Genomic DNA, 13,988 nt, shown 5'->3' with positions numbered 1-13,988 from the left:
GCTTACATCACAGGCCAGCTTTCCCCTTCTGCTCGGAACCCCTTCTTCTTTCAGCCTCCCAGGCCCTCTCGCCCCTTGGTCCCTCCCGACCCCGATCATGGGCTGTGTCCTCTCATCTTCCTTCCCTGGGTTCCCCCCGACCAGCTCCATCCGTGGGGGACACTCCCTTCCAGGGGGCCTGTCCAGACCCCCGGCTCTCAGTAGCATCCTCTGCGGGTGACTCCAACTTTGGGTCTCCTTTCCCTCAAGTCCAACGCAAAGTCAACGTCTCCACTTAGAGGCTCAACTGGCAACCGTCTTAGTTTCCTAGGGTCACTGTAACTAAACACCACACACCGGGGGGCTGAAACAACACAGTTTTTTCCTCACAGTTCTGGAGGCCAGAAGCCCAAGATCAAGGTGTCGGCAGGTTTGGTTTCTCCTGAGCCTCTCTCCTTGGCTTGTGGGTGGCTGTGTCCTCACATTTTCTTCCCTGTTTGCACACATCCCTGTTACCTGTGTGTCCAAATTTTCCTTCCTGTAAGGACATCAGTCAGATAGGATTAGGGCCCACCCTACATGCCTCATCTTAACTGAATCACCTCTTAAAGGCCCTACCTCCAAATGCAGGGTATTCTGAGGTCCCGGGGGTTAGGGCTTCACCATATGAATTGGGGACAGACACACTTCAGCCCATAACAGCATCTCAAACTCAATCTGCCCAAGACCACGTTCTTAATCATCCCCAAATCTGCTTCCCCATCTCAGTAAATGGCCCCTCCAGTGCCCCAGTTGTTCAGATGAAAGCCCTTGGGGGTCCTCTCTGAGCCCCCGCTTGCCTCTCAGCCCACACGCAGTCGCTAAGGCCGCTTCTGTCAGCTCCATCACCATCCCAGCTGCCAGGACACTCTTGGCCTCACTGAACGCGCCTTCTCCGTGGACCTCCCTTATCCGCGTGGCTCCCGGGTAATTCGCTCTGAACACAGCGGAGAGCAGAGCGCCCCTTCCACAGGTCAACCAGGCCCTGGCATTTCTCTGCTCCCATCCAACTCAGAATACAGCCCCACATCCTTCGCGAGGTCCCGAGGGCTCCCAGAGCCTGTCCCGTTCCCAGTGCCCCCAGCTCTCCTCTCTTACGTGTTTTTTACGGTTCCTGTTTCTTCTCCCACACAGCCTAGGACTGCACCCCTGGGCCTCTGCCTGGAAAACTCTTCTCCTACACAGGGGCACCTGTTTCCCTCCAGCCTCATTTTGGGGCCTCCCTAATGAGAAGGAGCCCCCTGTCTGCCCCCTTGTCCTGGCTGAATTTTTCTTTTTCGCTCTTAGCCCCATCTGACACTCCGTGTTTATTGTTTATGAGTTTCTGCCTTTTCCGGTGTAGCAGAAGCTGCATGAAGACTCGCTCTCCCAGAGCCCCCAGCACAGGCCTGGCTCACGGCAGGGGTTCAGTACACTTGGGGGCCCCCAAGAGCAGAGGCAGGCGTGGGTGGGGGGACCCTCCGCTGGTTCCCCCACGGCCTCTACGTAAGGATGTGAGGAGTGGAGAGGGAGCACCGAGGAAGGCGGAGGTGTTTGGGTTGCTTGTCCGCAGCTTCTGGTCCCAACCTTCCAGGGAGACAGGGACCCAGAACACGTTGCTGGGCATCCGGCACTGACCGTGCTCCAGAGCTTCTGGAACAGATCGTACAGTGGTTCCAAGTGTGTTCCGTGCCAAGGCCAGCAAGGCAGATGCCCACGTAAACAAAGGAGAGCAAAGAGCTCTGTCAGGCACCCACTTCTACAAGGATGAAGTCGTAACCCACGGCAGTGCCCAGTCAGAAATGAGGGCAATGACGGGAAGAGGTACCCTGTGCTGTGGACAAGGAGGCCCCCCTAGATAGTTACACGCATGTTTCAAAAGAATGTCAGTGACCCCAGATTCTTGCATCTTTCATGCATAGAAAAGCACTGACATCATTAACTCGAGATATTTGTTCTTTGTGACCAGCAGTAAGTAATCTTTGACCAGGATGTATGCTTGCTGGCAGGTGTTTCCCAGACAAAAATCATGCATAAATCAGCTTCTCCCCAACCTCCTGGGAACAGTTTCCTCAGAGCTGCTATAAGGCTGTCTACCGGGCTATAGTCCACAGAAAGTCCCTGAATAAAACTTAAACTCACAACTCATACGTGCTGTGTTTTTTTCTTTAAGTAGACAGGCACGGGGCTCCTGGGGCCACCCCAGTTCCATCTAAAAGGTGTGGGCCCACTCACCCAGAACTTTCAAGTCTTAAAGAGAAGCTGAAAAGCTGGATTTATGTGACGTTTCCTGATTTTAAACTGTTGGTTCAAAATGGTTTTAGAATGTTGTGTTTCTGGGAAGACATGTCATACCTGGCTTGGCCACTACAAACAATTAAGAGCTTTGTTCTAGATCAATCTAAAGTGCCTTGACACATTTTTAAAGTGATTGACACTTTTACTTCAGGCCTCTAGCCATATAGTTAAGTCAAAGAGAAATTAGGACACAAAAACAGTGACTTAACTTTGCAAACCATGGAGAGGAGAATACTGCCGTAGGGTTTATTCCTCCTACTTACAAGAGGCTGCGGGGACAGGCAACCTCACCACTAGCTTGTTCAGCACTTTCACGTGAATTAGAATAAGTCACTCTTTCCACAAGACACTCTCTGACATCTGCTGGAAACTGTCGTGTTAAAGACATGCATCCCTCATGGCTACAGATGTGAACGGCACCCCCTGGAGTTGTGCAGTCCACAACCTGCACATCCACACACGACACCCTAGGTATGGATGCCTCTCTCCAGCCCTTTCCAGACCTACACCAGCTTGATAGTTGTCTGAATTCTCCACTCCTTGGAAAAGATGAAATCTTGGATTTGCCTAGCTCTTTTCAATTTGCAAAGTCTCTCCTTATTCACTGGTTAATCTAACAGAAGTATTTATGTTATTATGCCTGTTTTGTGGATAAAGGAACTAGTTAAGCAATTTGCCTGTGCGATTACAGAAGGAGTTAGAGGCAGAGGGAACTGGAACCTCAACGCTCTAACCTCAGGGGTCCCTGGAGGCGTGGAATGCTCCACCCTGCGTGGCTCTGGACATCCTCTTCCTTATCCTTTGGGTAGGTGGTGCTTTCACTCCCATCCCAGCACCCAGAGTTCACTGGGGGGCCATCTCCAGTCCCCACCAGGGCACCTCCTCGGGGGGGACTGGAGAGGACTGGGAGCCATCCTTTTTGAAGGACATAGTAAAGGAGAAAAGAGATTGTTGTTCTCTTCCATCTTTTATGCACAGTGATTTATTGTTTTACAGCAGACATTTTGTACCCAGGACTGAAAGACTTTTACAGCCGGGAACATGACTGCTGTTTAATTTTCTTTATTAGCTCTATTGAGTAATTTATCACTGTCCATCTACAGAAAATTGGCCCATTACTGTCAGGTGCAGGCTCCCTTGATAGCCCTCACCCTCTGAGACAAAGCCCAGCTCGCTAGTCATGGTGGAAAGGCAGAGTTCGCCTGTGTGGGAGAGGGGGGCAGGTGGGATCTGCCCTGGACTGGAAATTGGGGGCTCTTAGGGGGTGGGGGTCTGGGAGTGGGGACAGGTATGATTAGGGTTGGGTGTGGATCATGCTACCAGAGCCGGATTGGTGGGAACAGCCAGGCGAGGAATTTGAGGCAGGGGTTCAAAGAACCTTAGGGCACAAACTGTTGATACTTTCCATTGAAGAGTTGGTGGGCCGAAATGGACAAATTCTTAGAAAGGTATAACCTTCCAAGATTGAACCAGGAAGAAATAGATAATATGAACAGACCAATCACAAGCACTGAAATTGAAACTGTGATTAAAAATCTTCCAACATACAAAGTCCAGGACAAGATGGCTTCATAGGTGAATTCTATCAAACATTTAGAGAAGAGCTAACACCCATCTTTCTCAAACTCTTCCAAAAAATTGCAGAGGAAGGAACACTCCCAAACTCATTCTATGAGGCCACCATCACCCTGATACCAAAACCAGACAAAGATGCTACAAAAATAGAAAATTACAGACCAATATCACTGATGAATATAGATGCAAAAATCCTCAACAAAATACTAGCAAACAGAATCCAACAACACAATAAAAGGATCATACACCACGATCAAGTGTGATTTATCCCAGGGATACAAGGATTCTTCAATATATGCAAATCAATCAATGTGATACACCATATTAATAAACAGAAGAATAAAAACCATATGATCATCTCAATAGATGCAGAAAAAGCTTTTGACAAAATTCAACACCAATTTATGATAAAAACTCTCCAGAAAGTGGGCATAGAAGGAACCTACCTCAACATAATAAAGGCCATATATGACAAACCCACAGCAAACATCATTCTCAATGGTGAAAAACTGAAAGCATTTCCTCTAAGATCAGGAACAAGACAAGGATGTCTACTCTCACCAATACTATTCAACATAGCTTTGGAAGTCCTAACCATGGCAATCAGAGAAGAAAAAGAAATAAAAGGAATACAAATTGGAAAAGAAGAAGTAAAACTGCCACTGCTTGCAGATGACATGATACTATACATAGAGAATCCTAAAGATGCCACTAGAAAACTACTAGAGCTCATCAGTGCATTTGGTAAAGTTGCTGGATACAAAATTAATGCACAGAAATCTCTTGCATTCCCATACACCAACAACGAAAGATCAGAAAGAGAAATTAAGGGAACATTCCCATTCACCATTGCAACAAAATGAACAAAATACCTAGGAATAAACCTACCTACAGCGGTAAAAGACCTGTACTCAGAAAACAATAAGACACTGATGAAAGAAATAAAAGATGACACAAACAGATGGAGAGATATACCATGTTCTTGGATTGGAAGAATGAATATTGTGAAAATGGCTATACTACCCAAAGCAATCTACAGATTCAATGCAATCCCTATCAAATTATGAGTGGCATTTTTTATAGAACTAGAACAAAAAAATCTTAAAATTTGTATGGAGACACAAAAGACCCCAAATAACCAAAGCAGTCTTGAGGGAAAGAAACGAAACTGGAGGAATGAGACGCTCTGATTTCAGACTATACTACAAAGCTGCAGTAATCAAGACAGTATGGTACTGGCACAAAAACAGAAATATAGATCAATGGAACAGGATAGAAAGCCCAGAGATAAACCCATGCACATATGGTCATGTTATCTTTGATAAAGGAGGCAAAATATACAATGGAGAAAAGACAGCCTCTTCAATAAGTGGGGCTGGGAAAACTGGACAGCTACATGTAAAAGAATGAAATTAGAACACTCCCTAACACCATACACAAAAATAAAATCAAAATGGATTAAAGACCTAAATGTAAGGCCAAACACTATAAAACTCTTAGAGGAAATCATAGACAGAACATTCTATGTCATAAATCACAGCAAGATCCTTTTTGACCCACCTCCTAGAGAAATGGAAATAAAAACAAAAATAAACAAATGGGACCTAATGAAACTTAAAAGCTTTTGCACAGCAAAGGAAACCATAAACAAGATGAAAAGACAACCCTCAGAATGGGAGAAAATATTTGCAAATGAAGTAACTGACAAAGGATTAATCTCCAAAATATACAAGCAGCTCATGCAGCTCAATATCAAAAAAACAAACAACCCAATCCAAAAATGGGCAGAAGACCTAAATAGACATTTCTCCAAAGAAGACATACAGATGGCCACGAAGCACATGAAAAGCTGCTCAACATCACTAATTATTAGAGAAATGCAAATCAAAACTACAATGAGATATCACCTCGCACCAGTTAGAATAGACATCATCAGAAAATCTACAAACAACAAATGCTGGAGAGGGTGTGGAGAAAAGGGAACCCTCTTGCACTGTTGGTGGGAATGTAAATTGATACAACCACTATGGAGAACAGTATGGAGGTTCCTTAAAAAACTAAAAATAGAATTACCATATGACCCAGCAATCCCACTCCTGGGCATATACCCAGAGAAAACCGTAATTCAAAAAGACACATGCACCCCAATGTTCATTGCAGCACTATTTACAATAGCCAAGTCATGGAAGCAACCTAAATGTCCATCGACAGACAAATGGATAAAGAAGATGTGGTACATACATACAATGGAATATTACTCAGCCATAAAAAGGAACGAAATTGGGTCATTTGTAGAGACGTGGATGGATCTAGAGACTGTCATACAGAGTGAAGTAAGTCAGAAAGAGAAAAACAAACATTGTATATTAACGCATATATGTGGAACCTAGAAAAATGGTACAGATGAACTGGTTTGCAGGGCAGAAATAGAGACACAGATGTAGAGAACAGACATATGGACACCAAGAGGGGGAAAGCAGGGGTGGGGGGAAATAGTGGTGGGATGAATTGGGAGATTGGGATTGACATGTATACACTGATGTGTATAAAATTGATGACTAATAAGAACCTGCTGCATAAAAAAAAAACTAAATTAAAAATTAAAAAATAAATAAAATAAAATAAACAGAAAAAAAAAAAAAAAACCAGTGGGCCTTTTGGAGTTTTCTGGAATGAATGAGCAAGTCATGTGCCTGGGCCTCCTGGAATAGCAGTCATGCTATGAAGCCAGTGGAAGTAAAATCCTGTTGATGCAGAGACAGGGAGGTCTGGGCATGGGCATGGGTGCTTTCAGTGTTTGTATTTTAAAGGACAGAGTCACTGAAGCAGCTACAATTTCTAAAAACCAGTGAGAAAAGGAATATCTGTGTATTTGGATCTTTAAAAAAATATACACACACATTACATATACATACTGTGTATTTATACGTGTATGCACATGTATGGGTTTATGCACACATACATATGTGTACATATATGTGCATAGATATCGAAATTGTGCTCAGTGGGTCACACATCTCAAATGAACTGAACTAGAGGCATGTGAGTGCAGATGAACTGGGCGGCGTATTGATCAGTTACAGTTCGTTTCCTGAGTGCGGGTAGCCACACGGAGAGCAGCCTCCTGCCTGGAGAAGTGGAAGGAGGGCCAGGCGGTCCCTGCAAGCTGCGGGCCACCCCGGGGTTGCTCCTGTTCCGCTTGGCAGCACGTGGCCCCCATCCCAACAGAGCAGACGCCTCTCTCACATTCTGCATAGACTCACGGCTGGACACTGTGTCTCTCTGGGGAGAAAGAGATTGACGGGTTTTATGAAACTTTGGGCCAGCCATTAACAGGGAGAAAGAACCCAGAAAACAGATGCAGCTCCCAAAGTTGCCTTCCTGACCCAGAGCAGGAGGGGTTTTTAGCGGAGAGAACGTACTAGGGGTGGTACATTCAGCCAGTGCCAAGGTCTGGCTGTCGAAGCTTGGGGATCCCGAATGTCTCCTCAAAGTCTGAAGGGGCATTTAAGCATGAGCGCCAAGAAGAGCGTCTGTAGCATCACCAGCAAGGCTTAATCTTTTTCCAAAAGGTTATTTGAATGCTTATGAGCCAGAAAAGAGAAATCAGGTTCAAGCATGAAAAAATCAAGCATGTTTTATAATGAGAAATACTTGTGAAAAACAAAACCTCTGAGTTTTAGATCTTTAAGAACTTACTATGAATGGAATAACATTTCTAAGTTTTCTCTTTTGCAAGGAAAAAAATTATCCGGATCATCGACACCACTCTTTGTCAGCAGTGTGAAGATTCAGAGCTCACATAGGGGTTCAGTGGTGTCCATTTCATCAGAGCAACCTTTCTGCAAATATATTGCATTTGGTAATGAGCACATTTTAATTTCTCTTGACTGTAATGTGCGTTCTGCAAAGAATAATGAAAACTGTATCGCTCATTTAGAAAAAAAATTTAACAAAATGCTAAGAAATGTAGGAGGGGTGGAATATTATTTGCTATGTAAATGAAGCTTATCAGAAGAGTCCCCTGGGTGTCTGACCTCACTGAGCACCTCTCCCCCACAAGCACCTCCCCCTTCCTGCTGTGTACCTGCTGGGGGAAGGGCGGGGAGAAGAAACCAGGGCCGCAAATCCATCTCATCTCCCCTCTTAAGCCCTTGAAGGATGGCCCTGCACTGAGGTCCAGCCAAGCTCTTCAAATGGGTCTGTGCGGTCTCCGAGGTCTGACCCAGCCCAATGTTTTCAAAGCAGCACATTTCCAATGAAATCTTGTCCACGCTCCAAAATGGACCCAAGCAGACGTGGACAAAGGAGAGAGTTTGGACCTGCCGGGATTGTCCCACCTTGGCCCCTATGCGCCCACAGGACTTGGTCCTCTCCAAGCATGTGCAGTGGTTACAGGCCTCCCTGCCGGGGCTGGGGAGAAGCAGCTTCTTTACGCTGTCTCTGTCCCCCACTGGAACCACTCACTGGCCCCCTCCTCCCCCATCTTGCCAAGACTGCCAGCCTGGCTTTAGTCCTGGTCCTGGTTGGGAACTCCCAGCCCCTGGACAATCCCCGAGGGATGAGCTGGCCAGCAGAGCTGCTGGCCTCGGTCTTCTGGAAAGCACAAAGCTTGAAAGGGAAGGATCTGTGACCACGACCTCCCCCGAAAAGTGGCCCTTTATGCCTCAGCACCTGGCCGTATATAATCTTTCATTCAACTCTGCGGTTTTCAAAAAGCTCAAGATGTGGGCTTGAAATGTAACTCTGCTGCCTGACCTTTAGGGAAGCTTATTTAACAATAAATTGTTATTGTGAGAGTAGTGGGGCATCTACTAAAACGCTTTAAAGGGCATGGCAGGCGCCTGTATATAAGCTCGCATTTGCACTTTACCTGCAGTTCTGCTGCCATTTGTTGTCTGAAAATGTTGGCATTCAACGATATGATGAAAATATTAGTCTTGACCTAATAAAAAAAGTCTTTCACTCACTAAGGGATAGAAACACAATTCACTGGGCTCTTGACAGAGGATAGGTATTGGGGGGTCTGATGATAACAGTCTTTGGTGCTCTGAGGTAGAAATGTGGTTTGACAAGAGACAGAGCTTGAAACTCACCAGGCTGAGGTTGATGGTTCCTCCATCAAGGGGTTAATTCCAGAGTGGATTAATTAGAAATGGATGAATTCACATACATAGGAAGTGAATACCCTAAATTTATGGTTCTTAGGCGCATGTGTACCATCTTCAGAGTCAGGAACACGTCGCCATGATGATGTGGGTCCGAGTCAGGGGAGAGGTTTTGCTAGAGGGGTAGCAGGTCATGTTTTAGGGGGAGGTGCTGTGTCCTGAGAACTACTAGTAGTACTACCAGTAGTAACAACGGGGTAAGAGTAATACGTTTTCTAAACCTTTTACATGCCGCTATTCATTTTAACCAAACTTCCTCTCTATGGCTTTTCCACTGAGGCACTGAGAGGTTGAGTGACTTCTGTCCTGTGCCAGGTTCCCCGGGAGGCGGGAAGTTTCTTGAGGAGTGTTACTGGGGTCAGTGTTTTGGGAGTGAAGGAAGCAGAGTTGGACAGGGGATGGGCTGAGCTGAGGTGCCGTCACCACAGAGGCCTGGGCCACCCCTTTGGGGAGCAGAGACCTCCTACTCAGTGGTCATTGTGCAGACGCCCTCCTGGGAGAGGGGGGTCCTGGGTCTGGGAATCTGGTGCGTCAGGGTCGGAGGTGGGCGTTTGGGCGGGACGCAGCGGGAGCCGCACGGGATGTCATGGAAGAGCCGGTGCTCCCAGAAGGACTGCAGTTAGAGGGTTACAGGGCTGTCCCTTCATCGCTGTGAGAGGGGACAGTCACGGGTGAATAAACCTATCAGCTCAAGAGTTCATATTCTTGAGAAGAGAAAGAATATCAAGCGAGAAAAAAAGTCACAGAATCATGGAAAAAGCCAGAGCGTGACGCATGCCCCTGGCCTGGCCAGCACAGGGGAGGCCCCGGGAGGGAGTGGGGTCCCTCCCCAGCACCCTTCGTTGTCTGCACCAGGCCACCGGCCAGTCAGGGCCAAGGACCAGGCCTGGGTCTAGCTGTGAGGAGCCTGCTTGACCAGAACTGGTTGATGGAAACCAAAACCCAGCAAGCTGGCCACAGACCTGGAAACTGCATCTCCAGAGATGCCCCATGCAGCATGGAAAAGCCATAAAGCCTCCACCCGGAATTGCAAAAGGACGTCACTCCAGGGCGGAGCTGGGGGCCACCAGCACCTCTCAGGACGACAGCAAGGCAGGGAGCCCCGGTCCTCCCCACTGGAAGAGGGTAAGGGACGGCCAGGGGGCCACCAGATGCTGCTCTCCTCCTCCCCTTTTCCAAGCGGCATTTTTTATTGCCATTGTCCTGTTTTCTGTCCATCATTATGAATCTGGTGTGCTGGGGACAAAGTTGGAACTTAGCCCCCAGAGCCAGGCTCAAGGAGGCCTGCTGACCTGAGTGAGTGCACATCCGCCATTGCCCGGTCCTAGGTCCCTGGGTGCGGGGTGTCTCCCGTGGAGGTGAGAGCAGCTGGGTGGGGAGGGCCAAGTTCACATGCATGGGACCCAGGGCACTGGAGGAGGCCGGCAGAGGGAAGCAGGAGGTAGGGTGGGCTGTTCCTCACTCACTGCCAGCTGCTGTGGGTTCTCCCCACGCCCCTGGCACACCCTGTGCCCGTGCAGTTGTCTCTCCCTGGGTTCTGGGGCAAAGGGGGCCAGTAGGACTTGGGACAGACTGGGAACACTGGCCCCTCCCACATCCTCGTGCCAGGAGCCCCGGCCCCTGTCTGATGCAGCCACCCAAGCGATGGCTGAGCCCATAGACCCAGTTCTAGTCTCAGCCCCACCTGTGTGTGGAAGGCAGGTCAGGTCCCACCCCCTGCCCCCTGCCCTGAGCCCCAGGGTCCTCAGCTGTAAAATGGGGAAATCAATGTACCTGTCTCACAGTGAGGCAGTGTAAACTCCAGTGTGGTGACTGGCACAGTAAATGTTTAACGAAAGGTAATTGTTATTTTTACAGGGCCAGAGACCCAGGACACGCTGAGCCTTGGAGCAAAGCCTTACAACTGGCTCCAGCCACGAAAAACAACAAACATTGAAAACTTTTTCCTTGTTTGAACAAGTGGGATCTGAATTCACCCAAAGAACTTGCTGAAAGCACGGAGACGGTACCAAGCAACCATGGGAGATGTTTTTCCAGCAGTGGCGTTTGGGTAAGGGGCCTCATCCACTTCAGAAGGACGGGCCAAAGGTCCTGAGCTCGCCCAGGGATGGCTTCATGTGTCTTCTGAACAGTCCTCCCCATCATTTTGGCTTGGAATAAATTCTCTGTGTCCTGCATCCCTGTATTTCAATAGACTCAATTCTTTTTTGCTCCTTCTGAGTCTGGGTACCCATGGGACTCTTGGAGCTGGTGAGTACCAAAACCACAGCACAGGACTTCCCCGGTGGTCCAGTGGTTAAGACTCTGCACTTCTACTGCAGGGGAAGCGGGTTCAATCCCTGGTCGGGGAATTAAGATCCCACGTGCCGTGCAGTGCAGCCAAAAACAAACAGATAAACAAACACCACAGCACAGAATTATCATCTCCATCTTAAGCAGTGAGGGCCCAGAGATGGTCTTATTACTGACAGATCATGACTAGCTCCATCATTCCCATCAGGGGAGTCATGTTCAGTTACACACATTTTAAAACCAACTTGGTTAATGATATCACATCAGTTGTAAAATTATGAAATATTCCATGCATACAATAGCATATATATAACGCAAAAAGCTATAAAGAAAACATAAAGGGAACCTTTATGTTTTACCTACTAGGCAGTCACCATCCAGGTTAAGAAACATGTTATCACTGATACATTATGCATTATGTCCAGTTCCCCCAGTTTGCATCTCCCCCCCATTGAACCCTATCCATTTCCACCGGGGGAAAACCACAATACTGAATTGGGTGTTTATCCATTTCTTTCTCTTTTCCACAGTTTTGTCATGTATGTATATACCTCTAAAAACGTTATTTAATATTGAATGTTTAGAACTTTATCTAAATGGAATCCTCTGTATGTTGCCCTCCTGCAACTTGCTTTTTTGCTCCACATGTTGTGAGATTTATTCATGGTAATGGGTACAGTTGTAGTTTGCCCATTCTAATTGCATCATCTGAATAGATCAATACATACTTATTTCTTTTCCCATTAGAAGGGACTGACAGGAGTTTCCTGACAGTATTTAGGTTGTTTCCAGGCTTTTGCAATAGAAATAGTGCTTCTGTAAACATTCCTGTAGAAGGTTCTGGGCACTTTGCAAGAATTCTTCAGGGCACAAACTTGGGGGTGAAATTGCCGGGTGAAAGTTTTAAACAACTTCAACGTTACTGCAGGACTCTGAAGTTTTTCAAAGTGTGTTCACCAATTACACTCTCCTCCTTTATCCTCCCCTCCCCTCCAGCTGACTCAGTTTGGGCCATACATGGTAGCGAGTAATTTTAATTTTTGCCAATCTGGTATGTGTTTGTTTTTGTGGTAAAATATACATTACATGAAATTTACCGTTTTAACCATCTTTAGGTGCACAGCTCAGTGGCATTAAGTGCATTCCCAGCGTTGTGCGACCATCACCACCATCCATCTCCAGAATTTTCCACCTTCCTCAACTGAAACTCAGTCCCCATTAAACACTAACTCCCCATTCCCCTCCCCCAGCTCCTGCCACACACCATCTACTTTCTGTTTCTATGCATTTGACTCCTCTAGGGACCTCATATAAGCAGAATCCCACAGTATTCGTGTTTTCGTATCTGGTTTCTTTCACTCAGCATAATGTCCTCAAGCTTCCTCCATGTTGGAGCCCTCACTAAGTTTTAATTTGCGTTCCACATTCTACAATGATATATCTACAAAGATATGTCTGTTCTACAGTGATAACAACCCCCAAAAGGGGTTGGTTAGAGGATTTGACCTTGTGCTTGAGGAAGTTGTCTAACCAGTCTCTGTCTGGTTCTTGTGTTCTCATCTGATGTTGAAGCTCACAGACCACAGGGCACTGAGTGATCTCGTATCACTCTGCTCAGGCCACCATAAAAAAATATCACAGATTGGGTGGCTTAAACAGCAGACATTTGTTCCTCACAGCTCTGGAGGCTGGAAGTCCAAGATCAGGGTGCCAGCCTGTTTGGATCCTGGTGAGGACCCTCTTCCTGGTTTGCAGACAGCCGCCTTCTTGCTGTGTCTTCACATGGCCTTTCCTCGGTGTGTACAGAGTGAGAGAGAGAGAGAAAGAGATCTTCTTTCTATGAGGCCATCAATCCTATCAGTCACCAATCTACCTATGACCTCATTAAACCTTGATTACCTGAAAGCTCTATCTCCAAATACAGTCACATTGGGTTGGGGCTTCAGCGTATGAATTTGGGGTTCATAATTCTGTCCACAACAGGTGTAAAATGGGGGAGGGCAAGGACAAGCTGTAGCCCACAAGGTTAGACTGTTGCCCCTGACCTTGACAGGGGTGTCCTACAGAAGCTGAGGTGGGGCTCATCATCACAGAGGTAAACACATGTGGCCAGGAGTCCCAGAAGTGGGAGGGTCGGGGGAAGGGCCTGGCCACTGCCTCATGCAGGAGGTGAGCCAGCTGACCAGCAACAAGTGTGGGAAACCTTTCATTCCTGCTTCATTTCTCCCCAAATCTCCTTTATCAGGTAAGAAATCTTCCTTTTATTTATCTTTGCAAAGGACTTTTGTCATGAATCCATTTTAAATTTTATTGAATGCTCTTTCTATATATATTAAGATGGTTTTATGATTTTTCTGTTTTAATGTGTTATTGTGTTGAATTACACTAATAGCTTTTCTAACGTGAAATCAGTATTACATTCCTAGGACAAACCCAATTTAGTCATAATCTTTTTTGATACATTGTTGGATTCATTTTCCTAATTTTTAAAAGGATTTTCACTTTTATATTCATGAATTAGATTGGCTTATAATTTTTCTTGAACTTTCTTTGCTGGCTTAGGCACTGATGAGCTGGAGAGTATTTTCTAAATCCCTATTCCTTGGAAAAAATATTTGAAAGACTGGAATATTGTGTTTCTTAACTCTTTCTAAGAAT

General features: G+C 46.4%; 1 non-coding gene across 1 annotated transcript; it reads left to right on the top strand.

Annotated features, from left to right (window-relative positions):
• The first annotated feature begins 11,316 nt into the window (after positions 1-11,316).
• Positions 11,317-11,389, top strand: TRNAR-UCU (transfer RNA arginine (anticodon UCU)). Its single transcript has one exon. It is a non-coding gene; the product is annotated as a tRNA-Arg (tRNA).
• Positions 11,390-13,988: the final 2,599 nt, after the last annotated feature.

This window comes from Balaenoptera acutorostrata, chromosome 4 (assembly GCF_949987535.1).
Source record: "Balaenoptera acutorostrata chromosome 4, mBalAcu1.1, whole genome shotgun sequence".
In the NCBI taxonomy this organism is placed as follows: Eukaryota; Metazoa; Chordata; class Mammalia; order Artiodactyla; family Balaenopteridae; genus Balaenoptera; species Balaenoptera acutorostrata.
This window is presented reverse-complemented; position numbering and strand designations above follow the sequence as displayed.